This window comes from Lynx rufus, unplaced genomic scaffold (genome assembly GCF_022079265.1).
Source record: "Lynx rufus isolate CCGP_SWC_20201006 ecotype Redwood Valley unplaced genomic scaffold, mLynRuf1.p SCAF_2, whole genome shotgun sequence".
NCBI lineage: Eukaryota > Metazoa > Chordata > Mammalia > Carnivora > Felidae > Lynx > Lynx rufus.
The window spans coordinates 124039314-124056649 of NW_025814834.1; the positions used below are offsets into that span (position 1 = coordinate 124039314).

The following is a 17336-nucleotide window of genomic DNA, read 5'->3' on the forward strand; positions in this document are numbered from 1 at the left end:
CTCTTGGTCTTGGTTTATGTGTCCCTCCCCCAGAGATACCTTTCTGCTCACCTGCTCCCAAACCTGCCTCTCCTATTATTCTCTCATAACATCTTACCCTTTTTCTTCAGCACATTGATCAGAATTTATAATTACATAATTATATGTTGGCTAATTTCATGTAATGCTTGCCTCTCACCAGACTATGAAGCTTTATGACGGTTGGTATCATGGTGAGTTTATCCATCTATGAATAGCCAGAGCTTATAAAAGCCAGGCACACAGCAGGTACTCAATAGACGTTGGCTGAAAGAATGAATACAATGAATAAATGAATACTTGCCTTCAGGCCTCTCTGATGGACCTCAAAGGTTTACTTTTTTATTTAGAAATGCATTCGTACCTTGGTGCTCACTTTCAATCTGCATGCTGAAACATGGCTACGTGACATTCCTTAGTCACAAGGTGGATGTGTTCCCCCTAACCTTGTGAGGACAGGTGACAGAAGCCCAGCTGAAATGAGGCCAGGCCAAAAGGGAAAGTTATTGGGAGGATGCTGGAGTCACGTAACCAAAGGAAGGCTGCACACCACACCCAGGAGGGGCCAGCCTCAGGGGTGGCTGGCCGGGTCGCCATCCACTGTCTGCCCTGCTTTTCGCTGCCTGCTGCTTCATTCTCTCGCTGACTGCACGTCCCTCATGGGTGGCCTAGCGGCTGAGGGCCCAAAAGTTTCAAAACCTTTGGCTCCTACTACTAATTCCAGCTTGGAAACATTCTGAGGAATAAGTACCAGGCCTGGCTTGGTCAGATGATCATCCCTGTGGTCAGAGCCAGGGTCTTATTCTCTGACAAGCACGGAGGGGTCAGGTGTTGACCTCTAGATCAGCCAGCCAGACCCTGGGCCTGAGACAGGGCCACCCGGACTCACCTCTGCTTGTCCCCAGAGAAGGAAGAATGGCTCTGAGTCGAGCAGCGCTCCCATGGATCTACCACAGTGAGGTATTCATGTCTCCAGAGAGCCCTTGTATATCAGGACTGCTCCCAGGAAGTGGCTCTGGGCTGCTCCCACAATGCTGTTGACTCTCTGACTGACTAAAACTTAGACTATTCTTTTCCCCTTTTTTATTTTGTGTATTTACTTTTTTCTATGTATTCATTTTATATTATTTGTCATTTTTATTCTAATAAATTGTATTAACATATAATAAACATTTGATTTGTGAGCCCACCCAGGGTTGCCATCTTGTACAACTCTGGAAATACCACTCACACTATGATTTGGAGTGGTTCAAAATCTGGTTAGTAGATGACCCTGCCTACCACCCAACCCAACAGCTAGAGCATTAAGCCAAGTACACACATGTTCCTTCTTATTCCACCTTTCTGCCTCTTCTTTCCTAAAGAGCTAACATAACCTTCTTGTGTAATACACTTGAATATGTTTGCCGTGGCAGATTGCATTTTCCAAAGATGACCTCAACAACATTTCCCACTCACAAGCTGTTCTTACAAAGTGAGTTCGATACTTCTCCCATCAAAGTGGGGGGTCCATGTCCTCTCCTTGAATCTGGGCAGATCTTTGGGACTGCCTCGATCAGCAGAGTATGACACAAGCTGTGTTGTGTGACTTCATACAATGCTGTGGGCTTCGTCTTGCTCTGCTCAGTGCAGTCCAAACAAGCCCATGCTGAGTGATGGCCTAGAGGGTTCTTCAAACCACACAGAGAAAGGGAGACACTCAGCCACCTCACATCCCCACCATCTCAGCGCCAGCCACCGGACGGCAACCTCACCAGAGACCCTGAGACAGAACTGCCAAGCCGCACCCTTTCTGCATCCAGAAGAGACAGAAAATGATTGTGATTTTAAGGCACTATGTTCGGGAGCAATTTTTTATGCAGCAGTGGTTAACCAGAACAGAGCTGGGTACCTGGAAGTGGGGTGCTGATCTCACAAAGCTAATTTTGCTCAGCAGTGGCTTTTTAACTGGGAAGTGGTTGGGGGTTGGAAGAACCTTGAAGATACTGTTCTCTGCGAAGCCTGATTGCCTCTAGAAGTCTGGCAGTGAGGGCTTAAAGGAAAACGCTACGGGCGCTGGAAGAAAGGGCACTGTTTCTCTGCTGTGGCACAAATTCTGGTAATACGTTCACCTGCAGTAGCATGGAAACTAGGACACATACCTAACGAGCCTGATGATCTGCAATTTCCAGGCAGAATATTGGTGGTGCCATCTGGCTGCTGCTCATTCCCGGCGATTAAATGTGAATGGAGAGAAAGGAAGTAAAGGATGAACTGCACATATAATGGAGCATTTGAAAATAAAACTTCCTCGCTCCCAAACTCTCCATGGCCAACAATTCTCATAATAAGAAATGCATCAGGGGTGCCTGGGTGGCTCAGTCGGATAAGCAGCTAACTCTTACTTTCAGCTCAGGTCACGATCTCAGTGTTGATGGGTTTGAGCCCCACATTGGGCTCTGTGCTAACAGCTCTGAGCCTGCTTGAGACTCTCTCTCTCCCTCTTTCTCTGTTCCTCTCCCACAAGCATTCACGCTTTCTCTCTCTCTCTCTCTCTCTCTCTCTCTCTCTCTCTCCCAAAATAAATGAACAAACATTAAAAAAGGAGGAGGAGGAGGAGGAGGAGGAGGAGGAGGAGGAGGAGGAGAAAGAAAAGCATCAAATCCAGGAGGAGGCTGTAAGGTCCTTTGTCAAAACTTCAGGAAGGAGCAAGATGGTGCCATTAGACCAGTGTCTTTCCACCAGGGGCTTTTTTGTCCCCCAAGGCACATATGACAATGCTTAGAAACATTTTTGGTTGTCACAACTGGGGGATGCCACTCGCCTTGACCCGGTAGCAGCCAAGGATATCACTGCACCCCCTCCGATGCACAGGACCAGCCACAATAACAAAGGATTCTTTGGCCCAAAACATCAATGCTGCTGAGTTTGAGAAACCCACCATAGACAGAAGAAAGAGCTTCTAAGGTTAATTTTTTTGAAGTATCGTTGACACACAGTGTCACATTAGCTTCAGGTGCCCAGTGTAGTGATCGGACAATCTATACCTGATTGGACAATCTATGCACTTATACTCACAAGTGCAGCAATAAGGATACTTTTTTTCATCCCACCAACCTTTCAGGCCTTCCCATGTACCACACACTGTACTAGGCACTGGAGATACAACAGAGAGTATAAGCGGGAGACTTACACTGCCCTCAGGAGACTAACACTCAAGTCGGGTAAGAAAAAAAACCAAAAACCAAAAACCAAAAAAAAACGCTCTAAAGGCTATAATAGGAGAAGAAATGCAATATTGGTGAGAGTGACAACGGTCATATGCTTGGCCTCACACTGCCTTCACTGTCACCCATGAGTTTGGGTGTATTGTATCTTCATTTTCATTCATCTCAAAGCAGTTTTGTGATTTCTTCTTTGACCCACTGCTTATTTAATAGTATGTTAAATAGTATGTTAATAGTATGTTAAATAAATAGTATGTTACTTTATTTCCATTTATTTATAAATTTCCCAAGTTGGCCTCTGTGATTGACTTCTGATTTAATTCCATTATGGTCAGACAACAGATTTTATATTATTTCAATTGTATTAAGTTTATTGAATTTTGATTATTTCCAAGAGCCAAATTATGGAAGCAGCCGAAGTGTCCACTGACAGATGAATGGATAGAGAAGATACGTATACGTATACAATGGAATATTATTCAGCCATAAAAAGAATGAATTTGCAATGTCATTTGCAATGACATGGATGGATCTAAAGAGTATTATGCTAAACAAAATAAGTCAGTCAGAGAAAGACAAATACCATACGATTTCACTCACATATGGAATTTAAGAAACAAACAAACAAAAATAAACAAAGAAAAAAAAGAGAGAGAGAATCAAACCAAGAAACAGACTCTTAACTATACAGAAAAAACTGATGGTTACTGGGGGTGGGGTGGGAGATGGGCTAAATTGGTGATAGGGATTAAGGAGTGCACTTGTTGTGATGAGCATTGGTTGTATGGGAGTGTTGAATCACTATATTGTACACCTGTTAATATAATACTGTATGCTAACTATACTGGAAATAAAATAAAATAAAATAAAATAAAATAAAATAAAATAAAATAAAAATTTATTGACTTTATGATTTTTTGGTCTTATTTTTAAATTAAAACCATATTACTTTATGGTTTTATGATCTATCCTGGAGAATATACTGTGTGAACTTGAGAAGAATGTGAATTCTGCTATTGTTAGGTGTAGTGTTCTACAGATGTCTGTGAGATCATGTGGATCTATAGACTCTCCAAGTCCCTTCAAATCTTTCTCAAATGTCACTTTCTCAATGAGATGTACCCTGACCTACTCCATTTAAATTGAAAATTACCCCGCCAACCTCACCAACCTGCTCCATTGCCCTTACCTTCCTCTATATCTCCCTTGATACTAGATAACTAGCTAATTATTACTTTTATCGTTCATTGTCCCTCTCCCCCCAGAAGAATGTAAGCCACGGCAAAAACTGCCATTTTTATCTTTGTGTTCACTGTTATAGCCTAAACACCTAAAAAAAGGACCTCGTGCAAAGTAGGGTTGAAGGAGTTTTTATTGAATAAATGAGTACCTGGATCTTTTCCAATTCCCTGTATTAACAGACTTCGTAATTGTTGCCAATTAAACAGATAAGTGTTAACCCACCGTTGTCTTAATTTATTTTTCCTTGATAACTAAAGATGTTGACTACCTCTTCATGTGTGCATTAGCCATATGTATTTCCTTTTCTGTGAAACCCCTATTCATGTGACTTCTCTATTTTTCTCTTGAGTTGTTTGTTCTCTTTGTATTGAATTGTAGGAATTCTATATAATCTTGATACCACTCTCTTGCAAGTACATGCACCCCAAGTATCTTCTCCCAGTATGCAACTTCTCGTTAAGATGTCTAATAAATGGAAATTCTTTATTTTAATCTAATCAATGGTGTCGTAAATTCTTTTTACGTCTTATTTAAAAATAAACTATTCTTCTCACACCAGAGCATCAGGGCTGAGGGCCAGTCATTTCTAAAATTTTCTTTTTAATTAAAAGCTTACTTTATTGACCACAGAGGGGTCCCATGCGTGAAACTCAAGATGTTACAAAGGACCCCGGTCGGGCCCCTCCAAAGAGACAAGCCCACGCACTCCCAAACCCAGGCCCCCCCTCTCTCATTTAGCATCATCTTCTCCCCTCTAGCAATGAAGCGAGAGACAACGCCATTAATCACTCTCTACGAGCTGCCAGGTGGGCAAGAGGTGGGGGAAAGTGGGAAAGAGCCCAAGGGAAGGGGCTGCAGTTGAAAAATACCAACCAGCACAGTAGCCCTCCCCCTGCCAGAGGAACTGGGCAAGTCCCAACACAGGATTCTAGGGGGGGCACTTAGGGATTTGAAACATAGCAAAAAAAAAAAAGATGATAATAAAGGAGGGTGGGGGGTAACGCACTAAGGAAAGCTCAGGAGAAAGCGGGAGAGGCTATGCTTCTACAGAAAGAGGTACCCTTTCAGATGGGCCCCCCTGAGGCAGAGGACAGTTGGGGTGACCTCCGTGCCTGTAAGAGAACCAGCATCGGGGTGATCTGCACATTGGCACAGGTTCCTGAAAATGAGCGGACATCACGGGCAGAGGGGAAAGAGGGAATGGGGTTGTCTGAGTCCAAAGGCTATCTATCAGTACTGCTCAGACCGGGACGTTGTCACTCACCACAGGTTTCCAGAGGCTTCCTCGACTTCCCACCTAAGGATAACAGTCATTTTTCCTGCAGGGAGGAGAAAAGGAGAAATTTCAAAACATAAGCACCAGAAAATGACCCTGTCCATCTTCCTAAGATTAGCCGAGCGATCAGTGTATAACCTGCAGGGATTCTCAGAGTCCTGAGTTGCCCACGACCGATGAGTCACTAAATCTTATTTGAAGTGTTCAGACTTTGCCTCCAGTGAATATTTGGCTTTGACACCTTCTGTCATCTCTGCTGAGAAGAGAAGCAATCACCAGTCAACGCTGCCAGAGCCTGGGCCTCGGGTAAACCTCCCCCGCTCAGGTCAGCCTCCTCGGCCTCCCCGTCCCCAGCACCCCAGTGAGACAGCCTCGTGCTGTGCACCGGACCGAGAGCCACCAGAGCCAGATCCTGGTCGAGCTACTTGCTCTCATCCATATAAAGAGATTTTGAAATGAAGCACAAGCCAAGAAATTGAAAGGTCACCAGGCAAAGAACAAAGACCGGGCCTGATATTTATCCTACACCAGCTGCCACAGACAAGTGTAAAGGGAAGCTGTGAGCCCTGCCAAAATGACACGAGGCACCCAGAGGATGCTCGCTTAGCTCAGAGCTGTATCTCCCAGCCAGCGGGCATCACCAGACCTGTGATGGGGGCCTCTCCCCTCCAGGCTTCCCTGCTGCTCACCAGCCCACAACCGTTTCAAGAAAAGTGGTCCCTCGAGCAGGCAGAACGTGTGTGGGCTTAGCTCCGATGGGTAACTCTGCAGGAAAGGGAGCCCCACACCCAAATTGCTCACAATGAGCCAAGCCCTCAGACCCTAGCTGGAGATCCTGCACACATAGCAGGGCTAACCTGGAGCCTCTCAAGGGTGGGAGTGGGAGACAGGGGCACAAGTCCTTTCTCCAGGGAATCCCCCCGTCTAAGGAAGACATCATGGGTGACAAGTCTCTTAATCTAAAGGTTGAGATGAAGCCCCTGCTGTCAGGAGCGGAGCCTCCCCCAGAAAGTTCCCAAGCCCCTAGAGGACCCCGATGGGGCAGACAAGAACAGAGTTGCGAGACTTGGCCAATAAAAATACAAGGCATCCAGTTAAACTTCAATTTCAGATAAACAGGGGATCTTTTTTTAGTATAAGTATGTCCATGCAATATATAGGCCACACTTAAACTAAAAAAAAAAAAAAAAAAAAAAAAAAGATTCCTTGCCTATTCAAAATTTAAATTTAACCGGACACTGCGTATTTTATCTGGCAACTCTAGAACAGAAGCAAGTCACAAGGCCCATACCTAAGTCTACGTATGTGGCAACAAGCCAGCAGGTAGAAATTAACAAGCCACAGGGTCGTAATGCTGTGAGGACAGAAAAGAAAGGATGGCTCAGAATTAGTAGGGTGCTGCTGGGTCTGTGGGCTGCCCGGGAAGGCGTCAGACTCCGACCCGTCACCACAGGCGGCTGCCGGCTGCGTCCCTGCGCGGTCGGCGGCTCGGGACCCAGAGAAAGAAGGCCAGGCAGGGGCCTTGCACGCAGCTGTGTCCGCTCAAGCCAGAGACGAGGCCAAGCACACTGGGAGAGAGATCATGGGCGGGCCCTGGGGGAAAGAGCGCCAAGATCTGGGGGAATGCAGCTGAGTGCCCAAGGGACAGTGTGTGCTTTCAAAATGAAGAATGATGGGAAGTCTTCTACATCGCCAGGAAAGAAGCCTCCAGGAGACAGCTGCTGCGAGGGGTGCTGGTATCATGGGAACCTGACAATGGGGGAAGCTGGAGAACAGGAAATGGGCACCATCCAGAGCTGACGCCACAGAGCCCGAATGTCTGAGCTCCCTGAGATGCTAGGCGACCGAGGCCCTGGGATCCCGGCCCCAGGAAGCCCCCAGGCAGGTGTCTGCACCCACACCCACGGCTCCCCAGCACCCACCGCGTGGGGCCCACACAGTGAGGCAGAAAAGCAGTTCACCCAGGCAAGAGCTAGTTTGAAATATCTAACCTCTGTTCTCCATCAATCAGTTAACTCGGCATGCCTCCATCTAAGGAGGCCAGGGGTCCCATCTTGTCAGAGAGGACCCAGGTGCAACCTTCAGAAAGGCAGAGGTAGTTTGAGCAACCTCAGCTCCCAGGGCTGAGGCCTGAGAATCGCCAATACTAAACAGTTAACAGACCAGATGCTAATGTCCAGGGAGCTGCCTGGCACTCACCAGCCCGGCCTTCCTCCTCCTCTCCTCCTCCTTGGTGTTGGGCACCAGGTTCCTGGCTCCTGGTGCACTCCGGTGAGGAGGGCTGAGAACGTCTAGAATGTCCCCAGAACATCTGGAGTCAGGCCATCTCTCCCCACCACTGGAAATACCACCTAGGGCTGCCTCCTTTGAGGAGCTTTGAGAAGGATTGCTACTGTTATTACTGCTTACCAATCACTAACTGCATACTAGACAACACTAAGAACTTTATTTCCTTCCTCGAAGAATGCACAGCCTGCAAAATGGGCACTGTTGATGCTATTTCACAGATGAGGACCTGACAGCCAAGGCCGTCGACCAATCTAGACAGTTAACACTCAGGGGTGGAGAAGACCAGTGAGACAAAATCCTCAGACTTGGGAACTGATCATCAGGGCTAAAACCCCCAATTCTTGAGAGAACACTGTCCAGACAGAAGATGCTAAGGGCAGGCTCCAAGTCCTTGCAACACCGATCGCTGACAGCAGGGGGCGACAATGTCTGTGAAAAGCTACTTGCCACAGAAAATGTAGGCCCAGTTGGTGCAGAGGAATACAGATACCAAATGGAAGAAGGGGGAATGATCCCCTGATCCCCATGGGTCCCAGGAAAGAAACTTGAAACAGCTGGCCTGTGCTGCAGGCCCAGATTTAGAGAGTGCTAGATTCCAGGGTTATTGAGACTTCTCATAAGCTTCCCCACAGCTCAGCAAATGCTCCACAGAGAAAACCAGCCTTGCCTTTGGGGCCCCTCTGGTTTCTCTGTCCTGCCAGCCTATCGAGATGGCCACAACCTCTGTGGTTTCCCTTTCCTTCAGTAGAGTCTCAGCCCACTCAGGTCAAGTACATGCCTGTGCTCAGACCGGGCAGATGCCCCCGGGGAAGAAAATGAGACAGGATCAGCGGGCCAAAAGGTTCTTTTCTAGATTAATCGTTCCCGCTCATGGCTTCCAAGCCTCTCCACTGTCTCTCGCAGATGTTTTGTACAATGCATCCAGTTTTCTTCCAGTTACTGCAATAGTTGTGGTGGCCTGTTGTAACTCTCTCTCCTACCCGGAAGCAGATGTCCAAGTTCTCTCTCTCTCTCTCTCTCAGCCACCACTCCCTCAATTGTGAAATGATGATGACGGTGTGAACTTTAAATGAACAGAAAGTATGTCATGGTGGGCACTTGGCAGAGTATGACCCGGGGTCAGCCATCTGAGAGATTTGCAGGGGAGAGGCCCTATAGGTCCTGGGGAAGGGCACTAGCTTTGGAGTCCATGGGCTCAGCTCCCCAATTTATAAGCTGTGTGACCTTGAGTAAGTGGCTAAAGCTCTCCTAGCTTTTGTTTTCTCCTCAGTCAAATGAGGGAAACTAATGTCCACCTCACATTCTTGTACACAGTAAATGAAGCCCTTAGCTCTGCGTGTGCTGCTCTCGGTGGGTATTCAGCGGGAAACAGTAGTATATCTCATTTCACTTACTAGGTGAAGTAAGGGCAGGCAGATGAAGGCATTCTAGTATCTGGAGAGTGCCTAGAAAAGACTAAATATTATCACGTATATCAGAAAGATACAAGGCAATGATAAACATTTCTCACATTTTGTATCCATTTAGCAATTGTTCTAAGTGCTTTGACATTATCTCTTCATGTTCTCACCACCACCAGGCATTGTATAGTAGGACAGATATTATTATCCCCATCTTAAAGATGAGGAAACTACGCTTCGATGAGATTAATTGAATTAGCTACTCAAGCACAGAACCATAAAAGAATTAGTGTTCACATTCCTAATCGATGCCTTCAAGGATATAATAATCCTACCATCAAATGGGCCTCTCTAGGAGAATATAATCAGGTGGTATAAGGTGAACATTAGGCAGGGGTATGATAGAAGGTCAAAGAAAGGAGAGCTGCGGGAAAGCTTGCTAGCAAAGACTGTGTTTATGTGTGTGATGAAACCACTCCGGCCATCATTGCCCAGTGCAGACCAGAGCCCTAAAGAGAACAGATGAAGCCAAGAAATCCTGATAAGTGGGAGACTGGAAGCAAATTCATACCTCGGGTGGTCTGGCAAGGTCAGATTGCATGTTTTTTATGTATTCATTCCACAAAAATGTTTTGGACTCTTATCGCCTAGCAAGTGCCACGTTAGACACTAAAATACAGTCAGGGACAAATGTATAGTTCCTGTCCTCATGGAGCTTATGGTCTAGCGAAGGAGATAAACAATGATAAAATATATGATTACACAATGCATGTTATGATGAGAAAGTATCAGGTATGTTGAGAGCCCCTACCAGGCAAGGGTTGGTAAGGGCACTGAAAAAGCCAACTCCAAGAGCCCCGCAGGCAGAAGGCAGCTTGGGAGATCCCCACGCAGGAGTGCACGGAACACTCAAAGAAGGAGAGAAGGTGAGGGGGGCCCAAGAGAGACTGCTCCCCAAGAAGGCAGGCAGAGAGGCCCCAGAGCGGTGTGGGCTTGGCCTGCAGGCCACTCTGGGAGCTGGGTTTTGCTCTCATAGAAATGTGAAGCCCCCAGAGCTGTAAGCAGTGGGGGGAGCTACAAGAGACAGAGAAGAGGGAGCAGAGGGTGGCCTTTTCGGGGTTCTTTGATCATAAACAACAGCAACGGAGTCTGGCTTGCTTCAGAAAAAGCTAATTTATTGGAAGCAGATGCTGCGGCATCAAAGGGAAGGCTGAACCACAGGGCCTTGAAAAGGACGGGAACAAAGGAAGTGCCACAGATCCCAGAAGCAGGGATTATAGACAGTCACCACTGTCCCAAAGTAGCTGCCTGAGCGCTCTCCAGCTCTTAGGCTGTGTCGCTCACATTTCGATTCCCCAGGGACAGACTGATGAGCTCAGCTTGGGTCACAGGCTCACTTCTTGGCCACAACACACAACACCTACCCTGACAGACTCTCAACAAGACAGCTTCCAAGGGGAGGGGTGTTCCTCCAAAGAAAAATAGCAGAGGAACTGGGGCAACATTCCCAAAGAATTGAGAAGGGGGTTCTGGACAAAAAAAAAATAAAAAATGAGGTGTCTACTACAGATCCTGAAAAAACAGCTGAAGGATCATTAAGGACAAAGAGCATTTTCCCGGGGTTTTGCCTAGGAAATAAAGTCAGGCAGCATCCTGTCAAGGGGTGGGCCGGTAGAGGAGGTTTGGGAGATGGGAGGTTGAGAAAGAAGGTACCAGATGGCACCTCATATCAGGTTGCACGCCACAGAGTCCTCCCCTGGCCTCATTCGCTGACTCATCCATAGCCTTCAGAGAGATAAGGTAACCAACCACTAAGTAAATAAGCCACCAAGCTAGTGAGAAGTGACAGAGGAAACCAAAAAGGAATGTATTCATTCCACCAACAGTTATGTATAAATACATTCATCTAAGGAAGAAGGCTGACTGAAGCATCCCCCTGCTTTGGGAGGATGAAGGAAGGGGTAAGTGATAACCCATCGATGAGATTCCGGACGTCAGAAGAGAAAGCCAGGAAAATAAGCTGACAGACTACAGGCAGGAAGCAGCTAGAGCCCTGCCAGAGTCACTTCTCCGGCTCCTGAAGATCTATCCGTTAGAATAGCACTGCAGGTTCCTTCCTGGACAGGCAACTTCCTTCACCATATGCTAATTCAATGCTTCATTTCTTGCAGGAAGAATATTTCAATGTGGGTTGCAGTGTCTTAAGAAATCCACAGTGCCTCGAAGAATGTAGACATCGCAAACAAAAGAACTGAAGATTAAAAAAGTGCACAGAGCTGGACTTGGGGGGTGGGGGATGCGGATGGAAAGCCTTTGCTTGCCTCCTTGCAACTTTGTTTCACTGGAATAGAACTCAAGATTCTCTGCGCAATTTCAAGGCGTCAGCCTGACAGTTTCCGAAGGTCTTATTCCCCCTCCCCCTTCCCCACCCCCAGCTTTTTCACGCAAGACTTCTTTCGTTGCGCTGAGATGAAAATTTTGGGTGAAAAAAGAGTGGCGTTGACTCTAAGGAAAGGAGCTCAGACATGGAACTGTGACGTGTAATGTGTCAAAGCTTCAAAACGCCACTGCCAGAACCCAGGGATGTCTGTTTGCAGAGAGGCAGTGGGGAAAATTGCGGCCACTTCCAGCTGCACGTGTTGCTTCCACGTGAAGCAAGCTGATGAATTTACAATAAGAACTTGAGCAAATATAGGAACGCGTGAAGGAAAAGCAGCAGCATGTTCCTTAAAGAGGAAACTCTTACTACTACCGCGTTACAATACTTTCCTTACTGGTCTCTGCCACCTAGATCACTTTTTCCACCTTAGTCCATTTCACACCCGCTCTCAGATGGATCTACCAAAGCCCCACCCTAAACACTTAGCGTGCCTACCCTCCTAAATCATTCTAAACTGAGCCCAATCTCCCTGCATTTTTCCTTGATGATTTTTGTCATGTCTGTGCACCATCCAAGTTATTACTTCCTTCTTTCTTTAATGATTTTTTAATTTATTTTGAGAAGGGAGAGGGGCAGAGAGAGGGAGCGAGAGAGAATCCCTAGCAGGCTCCGCACTGTCAGCGCGGAGCCCGACACAGGGCTCGATCTCACCAACCACGAGATCGTGACCTGAACTGAAATCAAGAGTCCGACGCTTCACCGAGTCACCCGGCCGCCCCCAAATTACTGCTTCCTGAATATTAAGTTGCCTCATTTTCTTTACTTTGCCTCATCGTGAGGAATATTATCATTACCGTTTAAATATTTCCAAGGTGCGTTAATATAAATGCCTAACTGATAAACTCTAAAATGGCCATCACATGCCACCAAAGACCATCTCGTGCATCCCCTAGCGGCACCGCACTGTCCTGGGCTGCTCCTAAGCACCCTTCATTCATACCCCCTGCACTCAGGCGGAAGCGGGCAATTCGCCGTTTCCCCCACACGCATCACTCGCTCCGATGTTTGTCCCACCATCCAACTCTACCTCTCTCATCACACTAATCATTCAAGCCCCAGCCCTCCACAGCCACCCCCCTCTTGAGATTTTCCCAGACTCCCACAGCCTGAAAGGATCTTGGCTCCCTGAGCTCTCTCGCTGCACTTGGAGCACCTAGGACTTCTCACTTCGGACTCTAGGTTAACCTCTTGGAAATACGACGTTTTGGTAGACACCTTTTCTTTTAGAACATCCGCAGGCTTCCTTAGACCAGAGGTCATATAAGCTGATGAATTTACAATAGACCAGAGGTTTGTCAGTGTATTTTTAGGCTTCTTCTTTTTTTTTTTTTTTAATTTTTTTTTTAATGTTTATTTATTCTTTGAGAGAGAAAGAGAGCACGAGCAGGGAGGGGCAGAGACAGACACAGCTGTCAGCACAGAGCCAGACATGGATGGAGCTCAAACTCACAAACTGCGAGATCATGACCTGAGCCAAAGTTGGATGCTTAACCAAGGGGGCCACCTGCCAAGGCGATAGGGTAGCCCGTGGCTACCAGAACTGGGTTCTAGTTCTATGCACGTCCTGCAAAGACAGTGTGATGGTTAATTTCATGTGTCAACCAGACCAGGAAGAGGGTACCCACACACTTGGCCAAACATTATTCTGAGTATGTCTTGAGGGTGTTCTGTAAGGAATTAACATTTCAGTTGGCAGACTGAGTAAAGCAGATTACCCCCCTAATGCGGGTGGGCCTCATCCAAGCAGTTGAAGATCTGACTAGAACAAAAGGCTGGAGTAAGAGAGACCTCCTCTCACCTGCCTGCCTTGAGCTGAGACACCGGTCTTTCCCCGCCTTCAGATTTCACCTGAAAAATCAGCTCTGTTTCCATCTTAAGCCTGCCAGCTTTCAAACTGGAACTACATCATTGACTTTGCGACTGCAGACTACAGATCCTGAGACTTGTCAACCTCCACAATCACGCAGGCCGATTCCTTATAATATAATAGATGTACATCCCTTTGTTCTGCTTTAGAATGTAAAGGTTCTAAAGATTTTGTTCCCCGTCTTTGAGGTCCCTGTCAAAATTTAGAAGCAACAAGAAAAGTCACATTAAAATTATGCCAGATTAGGGGCACCTAGGTGGCTCAGTCTGTGGAGCATCTGACTCTTGATTTCAGCTCAGGTCACGATTCCATGGTCGTGAGATCGACCTGCACAGGGCTTCATGCTGGGTGTGAGCCTGCTTAAGATTCTCAATCTCTCTCTCTCTCTCTCAAAAAAAACAAAAAAAAAAAAACAAAAAAAAAACATTATGCCAGATTATTATTCTGTAATTTTAAAAAATTTTCCCTAATTCAGGTGATGAAAATGGGGATCATCTATGAGATACGATAAATATTCGGACTCATAAATTAGACCTGAATGGGTTATGTTCTCTCCTTTCCCGACCCCCTAGAAAAGTGAAAACAAAAATGAGTAGGCTATTCCCACAGGGCCCTATGGAAACAATCAATTATCCTTTGTGTTTGCCTCCGCCTCCTGTGTCACGGTCCCTTCTCTTGCACCATACATGTCTACACAAGCAGGTGTGCATGGCTTCCTCTCACCAGCAAACACCAGGAGCTAAAAAATGATGAAAGGAAGCTACTACTGCCTGAATGCTGCAGATAAAACATTGAAAGCGGAGAGCCCAGCAACCTGTGACCATGGAGATGAGTTGTAATCAGCAAACCAAGGCCTCGCCTTCCATCTTTCTCTGGGCATCCAAGAAATGGTTGGTTTAGAAACCCTGAGCCCACACACTATTTTCCAGCAACAACCACATAGCAACAGAATTAATACATCACAAGCTAAGCAGTCAAACACTGCTCACGGCCTGCTTATCAAAACCAAAGTTTAGATAGCAGGTACACCACAGTTCTTTTTCCAACACTAGGGCAGACTTGATGCCCCGAAGTACTTCCTCCACTGAAACTAAAGCACAGGATAAAATATATAAGCATCTTTTTAAAAACAGGTTGCTTAGCTCGCACAAAAGAAAAAGCGTCGACAAAGGCCAAAATGAAGTGAATTCAAGAACCCTGGGAAATAAGATGCCAAGACCATCTCTGGCCCCAAGTTTCTGTTTCAACAGCTGCAAAGTCTCAAAGTTGATGAAGTAAAGCATGAAATCCCACTAAGGTAAAGAGTGTATGAGGATACCCTTACCCAAACCTGGTGTCCCCTCCCAAGGGCTGCACTCTCAAGGTAGGACTAGAGAGGAAATAAACCCATCATAAGAAAGGGGGCAACAAGGAAATGGACATGTTTTGATCTTGAGGTTGGGGGGGGGGCTCCAGGTGGAATCTCCCCTGGGAACTTGTAAAGCCAGCCTTGAAATGGGTTTGCTGTCTGAATTAACACTCTGCAGTGGTGCCTTGAGATGATTGATTTGCGGACGTCAAAGTAAACCCTCGCCGGAGAAACAAAACCTCAACTCAGGACACAAGGCATTTCCACAATTTTCCACAGGGAAATGAGCAGCTTACGGTAAGAAAAGAGAAAGAAATCACACAACACACAAGGAAACAAGACACTAAAACAAATAGGCAGAGAGTTCCACAGGTAGCAAAATCAGATCACAGAGAGTTCAAGGACTGAGATTAGGCAACACAGAATGCAAGCTTTGTCGATGCCACCGTCCCTTGCCTGCTTTCTCCCGTCTCCGTAGGTAAACCCCCGTCAGTGTTCTGTCTCTCCGCACCTTTCTACTTCTTCCGAGTCTCTACTCTTGCTTTTCATCTTTTTCGACCTCTCTTTCTCCACAGGCACTGGAAGGACACAAAGCACTACTACGAACATGTCCAAATCTTTCCACGAAGGAAGAAAGGAAAGAGAAAAGAAAATTCGTCCCCCCCACGCCACCACTTTTCCTCTACCTCTCTTGTAGGTGGGCTTCCTGAAGAGCAACTACAGTGACTCCCCCACTGCCCAGTCACCCCTAAACTGCAGCCCAGCTTCCACATGCCCCCCCCACGCTTCTGAAACAGCCCTTACCCTGATGTCCTGAGTTACCACATCACCAAATGCAATCAACTTTTATCTTACCTGCTCCTGCTGAGGTATGTGCACTTTGACTAAGTCCTTCCTTTCAGAAACTTTCTTCCTCCTCCAGCCTCTATGACATCACTGTCTTCTGATTTTTCTCTCACCTCTCTGGTCATGTCCGACTAGTCTCCTTTGAGTGTTACGTCTCCTCTGCTCCCTTCTTAAAATGTAGCTGTTTTAAAGTTTTCATTCTTTTTTTTTTTTTTTAATTTAAAAAAAAATTTTTTTTTCAACGTTTATTTATTTTTGGGACAGAGAGAGACAGAGCATGAACGGGGGAGGGGCAGAGAGAGAGGGAGACACAGAATCGGAAACAGGCTCCAGGCTCCGAGCCATCAGCCCAGAGCCCGACACGGGGCTTGAACTCACGGACCGCGAGATCGTGACCTGGCTGAAGTCGGACGCTTAACCGACTGCGCCACCCAGGCGCCCCAAAGTTTTCATTCTTGGGGTGCCTGGGTGGCCTAGTCAGTTGAGCATTTGACTCTTGATTTTGGCTTAGGTCATGATCCCAGGGTCGTGGGATGGGAGCTCCGCTCAGCGTGGAGCCTGCTTAAGATTCTCTCTCTCCCTCTGCCCCCCACCCCCACTTGTGCACTCTCTCTCAAAAAAAAATAAATAAAAATAAAAATAAAATAAAGTTTCCATTCTCAACACTTTTCACATCCTCCCTGGCCATATCATCCACTCTCAGGGCTCAAAACAGCAGTCCATCTCTGGGGCACGCATAACCTGGCAATATAAGACATCTTTCCAGAAGACGTTCCAACATGAATAGTTTCAAGAGGATCCATTTCCAGATCCTCAATTGCCATGTGTTTTCCTTCCTAGAATCAATCTGCCTGAGAATACGTGACACCTTGATGACAGGTGTCTTCCTTCATAAGTTCCTTCTTGCTCATCCTAAATCTGATAAGGGCACATTTCTTCAGAGTTTATGTAAAAATCTCTGGGCCAGCAACTTGAAAAGTTGCTGTAGGAAAGAACAACCTGATGGCTGCCAGAGGGGAAGGGGTTGGGGGATAGGTAAAATGGGTGAAGGGGAGTGGGAGGTACAGGCTTCCAGTTATGGAATGAATAAGTCACAGCATGAAAGATACAGCAGAGGGAATATAGTCAGTCAATGGTATTGTAATAACGTTGTATGGTGACAGACAGTAGCTACACTTGTGGTGAGCATGGCATCACGGTTAGACTTGTCACATGACTATGTTGTACACCTGAAAGCAATATAAGATTGTGTGTTGACTAAACTTCAATTAAAAAAAAATGCCATAGGTACTGAGACTACCTACAAGGACTATAATATAGTGAATGACTATAATATGGGTAATAAATGCTCTTGTAAGTTAGAAGGGTTCCAATCCTGCTTTCAATAAAATTGAACAGGGGCTC

At 46.4% G+C, this 17336-nt stretch overlaps 2 long non-coding RNA genes across 2 annotated transcripts in view; one reads left to right on the forward strand and one right to left on the reverse strand.

The window, feature by feature from the left end:
- LOC124514953 (uncharacterized) overlaps window positions 1-17336 on the reverse strand; it is a 131299-nt gene that overhangs the window by 82108 nt on the left and 31855 nt on the right. The window contains exon 7 of the long non-coding RNA XR_006962701.1: window positions 5731-5785. This is a non-coding gene — a long non-coding RNA (uncharacterized LOC124514953). The remainder of the gene's footprint in view (window positions 1-5730; window positions 5786-17336) is intronic.
- On the forward strand, window positions 11290-11860 carry LOC124514954 (uncharacterized). The gene is made up of 2 exons (XR_006962702.1): window positions 11290-11392; window positions 11603-11860. It is a non-coding gene; the product is annotated as an uncharacterized LOC124514954 (long non-coding RNA).